Here is a 12,803-nt window from a genome sequence, read left to right on the forward strand (position 1 = left end):
GCATCTTTTGTTACCTCCGAAATTGTTAATAACGAGGCCTCTGCAATTTCATCTGACATTCCATACAAAGGAAAAGAAACAAAAACCCGTCAGCAATAATAAAATACAGCCCAATGGAAATGTTGCCTGCAGGCAAAAAAGCACACACACACAAAACCCCCAGCAACGTGAGAACCATGGGATGGTTCTTGTATAAATAACCCATTTAATCAGTTATAACTTTTATGATAAGGTGTTCGTTCTCTTAATGAAACAGTGAAATTGGGACATATAAAGTGGTCCTCTCCACTGACATTTTTCATAAATCTTAGTGGCGCTCTCTGAAATAGACACACACACACACACTCACACACACACACACACACACACACATGCACACATCCACACACGCTCACGCGTGCACACACACGCACATGCACACACACACGTACAGGCCATGTTCTCCGGCACCTGGAAGCCGGCTGCTCTCTGCACGGAGTCCCATCCTGGAGGGTTTGGAGGTAGCTGAGAAAGAAGGTCTCTGCTCTGACGCTGGGGAAGCTCAGAGCCACGCGGGATCCGAGGCCGCGGGAGGCCCTACAGCGGGCGCGTGGCACACGTCCCCCTAATGCCTTTGTCCTGTGTGACTGCGGCTGGGAGTCACAGGAGGAGGAAGCATTTCCTTGTTGAATCTCGTCCGTTTGAGATGCTTCGTATGTTCCCTAAACTCCCCTGGAGACGCCGCGCCCTGTCCCCCCTCCTCTCCCAGTCTGGCCCTGTCAGGTGCCGCCCTGGCCATCAGCGGCCCTGCAGACGCCCTGCGCAGAGGCTAAGCCAAGCCCCCCTTCATGACCGTCCCCTTCCCGGCAGCCCCAGGGGACGGCACTGCCACACTCCTGGCGCTCCAAGCACAGAGCCTGCCCTCTCTGCTCACAGTACCCACTCAGTGTCCGTGGGGACCTCACTCATGTCCGTGGGGGACCTCACTCAGTGTCCATGGGGGGACCTCACTCTGTCCGTGGGGGACCTCACTCAGTGTCTGTGGGGGCACCTCACTCATGTCCATGGGGGGACCTCACTCTGTCCGTGGGGGACCTCACTCAGTGTCTGTGGGGGGACCTCACTCAGTGTCCATGGGGGACCTCACTCAGTGTCCATGGGGGGACCTCACTCTGTCCGTGGGGGACCTCACTCAGTGTCTGTGGGGGGACCTCACTCAGTGTCCATGGGGGACCTCACTCAGTGTCTGTGGGGGACCTCACTCAGTGTCTGTGGGGGACCTCACTCAGTGTCTGTGGGGGACCTCACTCAGTGTCCATGGGGGACCTCACTCATGTCCGTGGGGGACCTCACTCAGTGTCTGTGGGGGACCTCACTCAGTGTCTGTGGGGGACCTCACTCAGTGTCCATGGGGGGACCTCACTCAGTGTCCATGGGGGACCTCACTCAGTGTCTGTGGGGGACCTCACTCAGTGTCTGTGGGGGACCTCACTCAGTGTCCATGGGGGACCTCACTCAGTGTCTGTGGGGGACCTCACTCAGTGTCTGTGGGGGACCTCACTCAGTGTCTGTGGGGGACCTCACTCAGTGTCCATGGGGGACCTCACTCATGTCCGTGGGGGACCTCACTCAGTGTCTGTGGGGGACCTCACTCAGTGTCTGTGGGGGACCTCACTCAGTGTCCATGGGGGGACCTCACTCAGTGTCCATGGGGGACCTCACTCAGTGTCTGTGGGGGACCTCACTCAGTGTCTGTGGGGGACCTCACTCAGTGTCTGTGGGGGACCTCACTCAGTGTCCATGGGGGACCTCACTCATGTCCGTGGGGGACCTCACTCAGTGTCTGTGGGGGACCTCACTCAGTGTCTGTGGGGGACCTCACTCAGTGTCCATGGGGGGACCTCACTCAGTGTCCATGGGGGACCTCACTCAGTGTCTGTGGGGGACCTCACTCAGTGTCTGTGGGGGACCTCACTCAGTGTCCATGGGGGACCTCACTCAGTGTCTGTGGGGGACCTCACTCAGTGTCTGTGGGGAACCTCACTCAGTGTCCATGGGGGACCTCACTCAGTGTCTGTGGGGGACCTCACTCAGTGTCCATGGGGGGACCTCACTCAGTGTCTGTGGGGGACCTCACTCAGTGTCCATGGGGGGACCTCACTCAGTGTCCATGGGGGGACCTCACTCAGTGTCCATGGGGGACCTCACTCAGTGTCTGTGGGGGACCTCACTCAGTGTCTGTGGGGGACCTCACTCAGTGTCCATGGGGGACCTCACTCAGTGTCTGTGGGGGACCTCACTCATGTCCGTGGGGGACCTCACTCAGTGTCTGTGGGGGACCTCACTCATGTCCGTGGGGGACCTCACTCAGTGTCTGTGGGGGACCTCACTCAGTGTCTGTGGGGGACCTCACTCATGTCCGTGGGGGACCTCACTCAGTGTCTGTGGGGGACCTCACTCATGTCCGTGGGGGACCTCACTCAGTGTCCATGGGGGACCTCACTCAGTGTCTGTGGGGGACCTCACTCAGTGTCTGTGGGGGACCTCACTCATGTCCGTGGGGGACCTCACTCAGTGTCTGTGGGGGACCTCACTCATGTCCGTGGGGGACCTCACTCAGTGTCCATGGGGGACCTCACTCAGTGTCCATGGGGGACCTCACTCAGTGTCTGTGGGGGACCTCACTCAGTGTCCATGGGGGGACCTCACTCAGTGTCCATGGGGGACCTCACTCAGTGTCTGTGGGGGACCTCACTCAGTGTCCATGGGGGACCTCACTCAGTGTCTGTGGGGGGACCTCACTCAGTGTCCGTGGGGGACCTTAGTGTCCTTTGGGGGACCTCACTCAGTGTCTGTGGGGGGACCTCACTCAGTGTCTGTGGGGGACCTCACTCAGTGTCTGTGGGGGGACCTCACTCAGTGTCTGTGGGGGGCCTCAGTGTCCGTGGGGGACCTCACTCATGTCCATGGGGGACCTTAGTGTCCTTTGGGGGACCTCACTCAGTATCTTTGGGGGGAACTCAGTGTCCATGGGGGGACCTCACCCAGTGTCCTTAAACCAGATAACACGTGTGTCAAAAAGTGATAAGCGGGTAAATTCATAGCAAATGCCAAACTGGTGAGTGGGCAGGGTGAGGTTTGCGTTTACATTTGCTGACACGTCTGTCTGGCCCAGTCCTGCGTGGCTGGGACTCTTCATGACATTGCTCTCATCTCGGACTCTCACTATTACAATCAGTGGCGATGAAGAAGTCACTGTGATATGAAACACTGCTTTCTGGTAACACATACAGAACACAACAGGAAAGAACAGCACTGCTGAAGGAAAACCAGCGTAGAACAGAGATTGAAGACACGTCATGACGCCATCTATGTCGCTGCTTGCGAGCGGACACACCTGTTTCTCTTTCTCAGGGAAGCGTGAGAACTGGGGCATGCAGCCCTGATGGCTAGGAAACTGTGACATTTCTCTTTCTTTGAAACACACGGGTGCACAGTCTACTTCTAAACCAGTGGTTCTCAACCTTCCTAACGCCGCGACCCCTTAATACAGTTCCTCATGTTGTGGTGACCCCCAACCATAACATTATTTTCGTTGCTACTTCATCACTGTAATGTTGCTACTGTTATGAATCGTCATGTAAATATCTGATATGCAGGATGTATTTTCATTGTTACAAATTGAACATAATTAAAGCATAGTGATGAATCACAAAAACAATATGTGATTATATATGTGTTTTCCGATGGTCTTAGGCGACCCCTGTGAAAGGGTCGTTTGACCCCAAAGGGGTCGCGACCCACAGGTTGAGAACCACTGTTCTAAACACTAACAGGAGGACAAAGTTCTGTCTGCTTGTCCTCCGGTCCTGCCAAGTCCCTGGAGAAGCCCCCCAGCTTTTGTAGCCTCAGTAAGACGCTCCCGGCTCCCAGCTAAGGACTCTGCAGCCCTGGTGGGGGTGGGAGGTCTGTCCAAAGTGGCCCACACGTTCTCCCGGCTACAGCCCATTCATCATCGTGTCCAAGGACGAGTGTTCTGTCATGGGCTCAGCCTATACAAGCCGAAGGCCATTTCCTCATCTCATGAACTACGGCGAGTTTAAGAAGATCCAAGATAGCAATCGGATTTGATTTGGGGCATCTATATCATCGCAACTCATGCTATTTCATTGGCAGCCCCGTCCTCAGATCACAGTAAGGATGCATTCCGCGCGTATTGAGCTTGCTACCATTGAGGGCCGTGTCCTGAGGAAGCGAGAACTACACACAAACACTATTTCCCCCAAGGGGTCACCTGACCCCGGTTAAAAGTTGTGGCTCTAACTGGTTAAAAGGGTAGAGTATAGCGATTATGAAATATTCTAAGTAAAAATACCGACTTTAACTAAACAGACCTTTCTCAACACTGCAACCCAGAGACGACAATGAAACACCAGCTCATATTCTCTTTTTCTCTCTCTGCCTCTGCATCTGTCTCAAACACACACTCATATGAAAATCCCCAATTTATGTATTCACATAGACACAGGCGTCAGACATAGTTCTATATGTAGAGCAGCAGAACTCTTAATTAACACATTCCTAAGCAATGTTTGTGCCGTATCAGATAATTTCTCCGCAGGCGTGCTGGTGCGCCCCCGCCCTCCCCCCGCCCCCCCGCCCCGTGGGCTGAGCAACTGTGTTATTTGTTGGGGGGAAAGCAGTGATGGAGTAACCTACACACCCTCTAACTTCCTACCCATCAGCCAGATCCTACGATCCACTGTGGCCAGATATTTGCTCACAAACCTGTAAACACTGTGCTTGTAAAATACAGCAACTCGCCCAGCTGGCATGGCTCAGTGGTTGAGCATTGATCTATGAACCAGGAGGTCAGGGTTCGATTCCCAGTCAGGGCATGTGCCTGGGTTGCAGGCTCGGTCCCCAGTGTGGGGTGAGCAGGGGGAAGCCGATCCATGATTCTCTCATCATGGATATTTCTCTCTCTCTCCCTTCCTCTCTGAAATCAATAAAAACATATCTATCAAAAACAAAACAACCTCCAATGTGAGCTATTAAATGAAAGCTTAGTATTGAGGGAAGAAAACTGTAAAAGTTGGGGGGGAAAATGACAAAAGCCAGGAGGCTTTCTGACGTTGGTCACGCAGGGCCCTGGCTCTGTGCCTGCCTCGGTCCCGGCCTGAGCAGACCTGTGATCGGGGCCCCCCCTCTCCTTGGCGCTAAGTCCCCAGGCAGAGGGCCCCTCCTCAGAAGGAAACGAGTTCAGGAGGCGGCACCTGTCCCTCTGAGTTAGTGTGTGAGGCCAAGGCGGCTGCAGTGTCCTGGGACCCGAGGAGAGAGCTGGACAGGCCCTGAGCCACCGAGCCGGGAGCCCACTCTCCTGGCAACAGCTGGGCATGGAGGCCACACAGGCTCCTCTCATGGCATCTCACACTAACCTGCGGGGGTGACCCAAAGGGCACGCTGCCCAGGCCAGACTTTAGAGCAGCTGTGAGTTACCCTCACGAGCAGTATTTTTACAAAAACAAAGCAGTGCCCACGCTGCGGGCTGGACAAGGGGCACCGGGTCTCCAGGCCTCGGTGTGTCTGATGCTGAACCTCACCCCCAGGGTGTCGCTGAGGGCCAGGGGCCTTGGGGAGCATTCTCCACTGTGCCTTCCTCCCACGGCCTCTCCGAGAACACAGCGCTGACCTTTTCTCTGGGAGACTTTGCTGTTCCCCTGGGGTGGGGTGGGATTCCCCTTTAATCTTTGTGGCCCCCACTCTACCTCCACTGACCAAGGGTAGGTCACCACAGCCCCCCTCACCCTTGGGCAGCCTCCCTCAGGGCACTGCTCACTGTCTTAGGAAATGTGCTTTGCTGCTGGGAAGGGGCTCATTATCTCTGACAGCTGTGTGTGCCCGGGAGCGGGAGGCCCACACAAGGCCGGCCAGATGTTCCTTAGGAAATAATTAACATCATGCCTGGATAATGATGACTATCCCCAGTGCCTCAAGTCCATGTCAACCCAAAAGATTACATGGAAAATTCCAAAAATATGCACTTCATAAGCTTTATTTTTAAAAAAATTAAACGTATTTTTATTGATGTCAGAGAGGAAGGGAGAGGGAGAGAGAGATAGAAACGTCAATGATGAGAGAGAATCATGGATCAGCTGCTTCCTGCACACCCCCTACTGGGGATCAAGCCTGCAACCCAGGCATGTGCTCTGACTGGAAGTCAAACCATGACCTCCTGGTTCATAGGTCAATACTCAACCACTGAGCCATGCCAGCTGGGCATTTTTAAATATTTTTTTAAAATAAGAAAACATCAATAATAATAAAAGTGTAATATGCAAATCGACCAAATGGCTGAAGAGTGGAACGACTATCCAGATGACCATGCTATGACACCCACTGGTGCCAGGCCAGCCAAGGTGGGTGCGATGCGATTGGTTGGGGGCCCGGCCATTGCCCCATGATCACCCTGCAGAGGGAGGCCCAGGCCACTGACCAGCAGGCTGCAGCAGGTGGGTGGGGCCTCCCTCTGTGGGGACAATCCATCATGGAGCCCCAGCCGGGTGGGCAGAGCATACCTCTTTGGGGCGACCAATCGTGGAGCTCCTGGACTATGAGAGGGCACAGGTTGGGCTGAAGGACCCCTCCCCCAGTGCACAAACTTCATGCACTGGGCCTCTAGTTTATTTATAAAATCACAGAGGTAGAAGAAGTGATTAATAGGCCAGCTGGGCTGAGAAAATGAGTTACGGAGGCAAAGGAAGGGCTGTTGGAGCTTGGGAGTGAGGAAAGTGATGGTTACACACTTGAGGGGTGGTACATATGGGAGAAGGGAGAAGAGAGAAGGAAAAGGGCGGGCGTGCTCCTGGGAGGGAGAGGCACGGGGTCCTCCATTCTGAGGGTGTTAAGGGCTGAGACATTAGGTGAGTTCCCAGGGGAAGACCAGCTTTCCAAGTGTGCCCTTTCAGGGTTGTGCTCACCACTGATTGATTGGTGGCACCAGGATAAGGGGTCACTATCCAATGCAGCTGGTCCTGAGATCAATGTGGCTGGTTTTATTGCTCTTCTAGGTCTGGAGCTGAAATACAACCAAGGCCTCAATGTTGTCTTAGGAGGAAAAGTCAGGGGTCCAGGATATGCTAGGGGAGGAAAGGTCACCCTGGAGATGAAGTCCCACCCTATAATTGGTTGTCCATTGCTAGGCACCTGGGGCTGTCCACCATGGCAACCTTCCGTACCAGCCCATTGTCCTTGTTCTGCTCATGTCTGTCTAACTGCTCACCCCATTCCCCATCAAGGATCTTGGCCTTGAATTCTTTCAGAGAAAAGGCGAGCAAGGTCTCTTCTGTAGCTGCTTCCTGCTGAAAGGGGGCAACATTTTTTTCTTCAGAGCCAAGAGATCCTTGTTTTCTGTCAGAGGGGCCATGAGGCCTGGGCATGGAAGGAGGTGGCGATGCTATCTAGAGGTGGTATTCCCTCAGTTCCAGTAGGGCTTGTACCTGGTGGAGACAAACTATGTCATAAGCTTTAAATTGTTGCAGTTCTGAGGGGTGCGATGGACTGTCGGGAGACCTGCTCCGCCCCACCTGGGACATGACCATCTCTCTGTCCCAGTGTCCACCCCTGTAGGCACTCAGCCCCTGAGTCACTCTGCAGCCAGCTTGTTCACACGTGGACAGTCCAGGATGGATCACAATGCCTGAGTTCTGAGTGCCTTCATTTCACTTCCCAACAGCCCCAAAGGGCAAGAGCAGTGATGTGGGGGATTCTGATTCCCACAGAGAAGCTGTGAGTGCTTGTGACGGATGTCAGGAGGTCAAAGCAGACTGATGCCAAGTCATCTACCTGATTCATCTCCTCAGGTGGGCATCACTGGAGGAAGGGTGAGAGAGAAATGCATTCACATATGCATTCTGTATAGTATACTAGAGGCCCAGTGCACAAAATTCAAGCACAAGGGAGGGTGTCCCTCAGCCTGGCCTTCACCCTCTTCAATCCGGCACCCCTTGGTGGATGTTCAACTGCTGGTTTAAGCCCGATCATTTTTTCTTCACAGGGACATGCAGGTATCAGGCCTGAACAAGCAGTCAGACATCCCTCTCACAATCCAGGACCACTGGCTCCTAACCGCTCACCTGCTTGCCTGCCTGATTGCCCATAACCAGCTCTGCCTGCCTGATCGCCCCTAACTGTGTCTGCCTGCTGGCCTGATCACTACCTAACTGCTCCCCTGCCAGCCTGATTGCTCCCAACTGCCCTCTCCTGCCGGCTTGATTGCCCACCACTGCTTGCTCCCCCACCAGCCTGATAGCCCCTAACTGCTTGCTCCCCCGCCGGTCTGATTGCTCCTAACTGTCTCTGCCTCAGTCACTGCCACCGTGGCCTTGTCCAGAAGGAAGTCAGATGTCCGGAAGATGCTGGTTGACCCCGTCTAATTAGCATATTACCCTTTTATTGGTATAGATTGTTAGAATTGTGCTATTTTATTATTAGCTACTACAGGTCCGGTGCACAAAAATTTGTGCACTTGGGGGGTGGGGGTCCCTCAGCCAAGCCTGTGCCCTCTCTCAGTCAGGGACCACTAGGGGGATGTCCACCTGCTGGCTTAGGCCCAATCCTTGGGGGATCGGGCCTAAGCTGGCAGTCACACATGCCTCTGGCAGCCCAGAAGCCCTCGGGAGATGTCCACTTGCCAGCGGGGAGCAGGCCGAAGCTGCAGTCAGATATCCTTAGCGCTGCTGAGGAGGCAGGAGAGGCTCCCACCACCACTGCTATACTGGCAGCCGTCAGCCTGGCTTGTGGCTGAGCAGAGCTCCCTCTGTGGGAGCACACTGACCACCAGGGGGCAGCTCCTGCATTGAGCGTCTGCCCCCTGGTGGTCAGTGTGTGTCACAGTGACCAGTCATTCCCAGTTGTTCTGCTGTTAGGGTCAATTTGCATACTACCCTTTTATTATATAGGATAGAGGCCTAGTGCATGGGTGGGGGCCTGCTGGTTTGCCCTGAAGGGTGTCCCGGATTAGGGTGGGGGTCCTGCTGGGGTGCTTGGCCAGCCTGGATGAGGTGCTGAGGGCCGTTTTCAGGCTGGCCACGACCCCCGATGACCCAAGCTCCCAGCCTCTCCATTTTTCTTTTTTTTTTTTTGAAGCTCCTTGAGTGGAGGCCAGGGCAGGCTGGAAGCAGGTATCTGGGTTTTATTTATCTTCTATAATTGAAACTTTGTTACCTTTTGTGGAAGCCGCAGCAGGCCAGGGCAGGCAGTAAGCTTGGCTTCCTCCATTGCCAGGGGCAACCCAAGCCTCCTGCTCACTCCAGCTCTGTGGCCACCAGCATCTTAGTTGGGTTAATTAGCATATTTGCTCCTGATTGGCTGGTGGGCATGGCTTGTGGGTATAGCAGAGTGATGGAGTGATGGTTAATTTGCATATTTCTCTTTTATTAGTGTAGATTGTTAACCTCTCGCTGTACCTAATTTATCAACTGCACTTAATTACAAGCATGTATGTGTAAGAAGAATCACTGTTTAAGCAGGGTTGGGTACCATCCGTGGTTTCAGGCATGCACTGTGGGTCTGGAAGGGACCCCGTGGATAAGGGGGGCCAGTAGTGTGGGCCTGCCGGGCCTCCCTGGCAGAGCTGGCCATGTCAGGAGAACGCTGCCTCCTGATGTCCCTTTGATGCTGGAATGGGCACACATGCATCCCCAGGTGGCTGGCCAGGGGGCTGGCTGCAGTGAGAGAAGGGGTCCAAGTTCATTCATCTGCACTCGCTTCCCAAGCTGGACCTGCATGTGTCCAGCTCTGCACCATCACAAGGCTTTTTCATGGCCATTCGATTTTTCCATGATTCAGTCTTGTTTGGGATGGAGGGATGCTCCATAGTGAGCCTTCGTGTGGGTCTTCAGTTAGCAGAGTCCCACAGAAGTCACTGAAATGGGTGGACGGTGAGCGCATCTGCAGTTTTCCTACTTCAATATTCTTTAGTCATTTGCATTGTATTTGTGAGCAAAAAGTTAGATGCTTATGCCAATTTTTAAGAGCATTTACTCATGGTATACTGTTTTTTCAAAAATGTACCTCATTTTTTCTTCACTTAAAACAATACCATTATGACTGTAATTTTATATTTCCCCACTTGCACATGTTTGAGAGTTATGGTAAGGTATGCAAATTGAAGAATGATTTTTTATTTAAATGTATGCATATTTATTCATCTGTTAAATTTCATTACATTTTGCTAAATTGTGTCTTAATGTTTAGAGACATTAAGTTTTGCCAGTTTTATATATGTAAATTATCGTCTCACTTTAGTTTTAATTTTCAGTTTACTTGCTCGTAGCGAGGCTTACCTCACATGCGAAGTTATTCTCCATCTCAACTTCTCATATTCTTGTATTCTTAACTTGAGTTCATTTTGACTTTGTTTTTCTTCTGGAGTCTTAGAACTATTTGCATACATGTGTGTTTGTGTTATCTGCATTTACATCTGTATATGCTTCTATATCTGTACAAACCGTTATCACTTTGGTCCTGTGTTTTGAACACCTTAACGTCATGATGCTGCAATCTCTGTGGGCCCTGCTGTTGTACTTCAGGAAGATCTTTCCTGAATATACATTTTCTACTTTTTTCCTGAGCATGCTACACTTTCCCCTGAATATTTAATCTTCTGTGATGCACCATTTGTTGACATCGCCTTGTCTAGCCTCACTGGTGTTCCAAGAGCTCGTGTTGAATGGCTCTTCAGCACACTCTGCACTCTGCTCCCACCTCCGTCCTGGGTCAGCACCACACTGAGGTCACAAACATGCATCAGGGCCCTGCTGCCCCTTAGAAAGGCTCCCCTCCTATTTCTTCTTCCTAAAGAAGAAGTCTACCATGTGGAGACTTCATCATTCATTTTTTCAGATTTACCTGAAGAAGGTCTTTTGCTGGGATTTAACTGAATAGATTAGTCACATGTATTACATACGAGTTTAAAACTAGTCTGTCTGCTTTGGGAGGTGATCTGTTGACTGTACTTATCCCATTTTTCCCTTAAAGTCCTACATAGGCATCTTGACTTCTTTTTGGTCGCTATCCTTCTTATGTCTAAGGATTCTCTGTTCTTACATTGAGCACTTGTTTCTTGTACTATTATGTGACTATTTCATCGGCATTTTTGAACAATGTTACCATCTCTATATTATAAATTATGAGTTTATACATCTTTGGTATTGTGATTATTGATTTTTATGGACTCTTTCTATCATCATATGCATGTTTTCGTTTATTCAGGTTTTTTTGTTTTGTTTTGTGGTTTGTGTGTGTTGTTTTTTTTTTGCTATTTTGGGGATTGAATAAGAGCGTATTTATGAAAATTAAGGATAAAATTTATATCATTTATGTTGAAAAATGTTACCATTTTCATTTAAATTTACAACATCTAAAACATCAGTATTTTTAGTACTTTAGAATATTTAACATTTGGTGACGCCTTCTGTTCTTACATGCTATTATTGCCGATGACTTAGTTCTGAAATTGCTATTTGAATGGAGTGAGTCAAAAGTCAGTTGCATATTTTTCCATATGCATATTTATCGACCCAGCACCACTAATGGGGACATCCTTTCCTCATTGCTGCTTCATGCCTCCCCTCACCAGGCCTCTGTAATGCATTTTCAGACCTTGGAAATGGGCTTATGGCCAGAGGCTAAAGAGGACATCTAATCTAATAAAAGAGAAACATGCAAATTGACCACACCTTCGCTATGCTCCAAGCCACGCCCACCAGCCAATCAGAGCAACTATATGCAAATTAACCCAACCAAGATGACAGCCGGCAGCCAAGGAGCTGGAGAAAGCAGGAGGCTTGGTTGCCCCAGCAATGGAGGAAGCCAAGCTTCCCGCCTACCCTGGCCTTCTGCGGCTTCCACAAAAAGTAACAAAGTTTCAATTATAGAAGATAAATAAATCCCAGATACCTGCTTCCAGCCAGTCTCCACTGGGAGCTTGGGTGGCTGGGGGGCTTGGTCAGCCTGCAAACAGCCATCAGCCCCTCACCCAGGCTGGCCAGGAAACCCAGCGGGACCCTCACCCTGATCCGGGACACCCTTCAGGGCAAACCAGCAGGCCCGTGCACCAGGCCTCTATCCTATATAATAAAAGGGTAGTATGCAAATTGACCCTAACAGCAGAACAACTGGGAATGACTGGTCACTATGACATACACTGACCACCAGGGGGCAGAAGCTCAATGCAAGAGCTGCCCTCTGGTAGTCAGTGCGCTCCCACAGGGGGAGCTCTGCTCAGCCACAAGCCAGGCTGACGACTGCCAGTACAGCGATGGTGGTGGGAGCCTCTCCCGCCTCCTCTGCAGCGCTAAGGATGTCCGACTGCAGCTTAGGCCTGCTCCCCGCTGGCAAGTGGACATCCCCCAAGGGCTCCTGGGATGCCAGAGGGATGTCTGATTGCCAGCTTAGGCCCAATCCCCTGGGGAGCAGACCTAAGCCAGCAGGTGGTCATCCCCTGAGGGGTCCCAGACTGCAAGAGGGCACAGGCCGGGCTGAGGGAAACCCCCCACCTGAGTGCGCAAATTTTTGTGCACCCAGCCTCTAGTCTATAATAATGAAAGTGTAATATGCTAATTAGACTGGACATCCTTCCAGATGTCCTTTCACACGAAGCCAGGGCTGCAAGGGAAGCCCGGGTCCTGGGTGCCTTTCTTCATTATAAATAAAGACAGAACTGGATGAAGTCTATGAAACACGTATTTGCAAACATTGGACAACTGGCAATGCAGCATGTTGATCACTGGGAGAAGGGAAAGAAAGGGAGAGAGCCCTGA

This window comes from Myotis nattereri, assembly GCF_964212035.1.
Source record: "Myotis nattereri genome assembly, chromosome: 5".
NCBI lineage: Eukaryota > Metazoa > Chordata > Mammalia > Chiroptera > Vespertilionidae > Myotis > Myotis nattereri.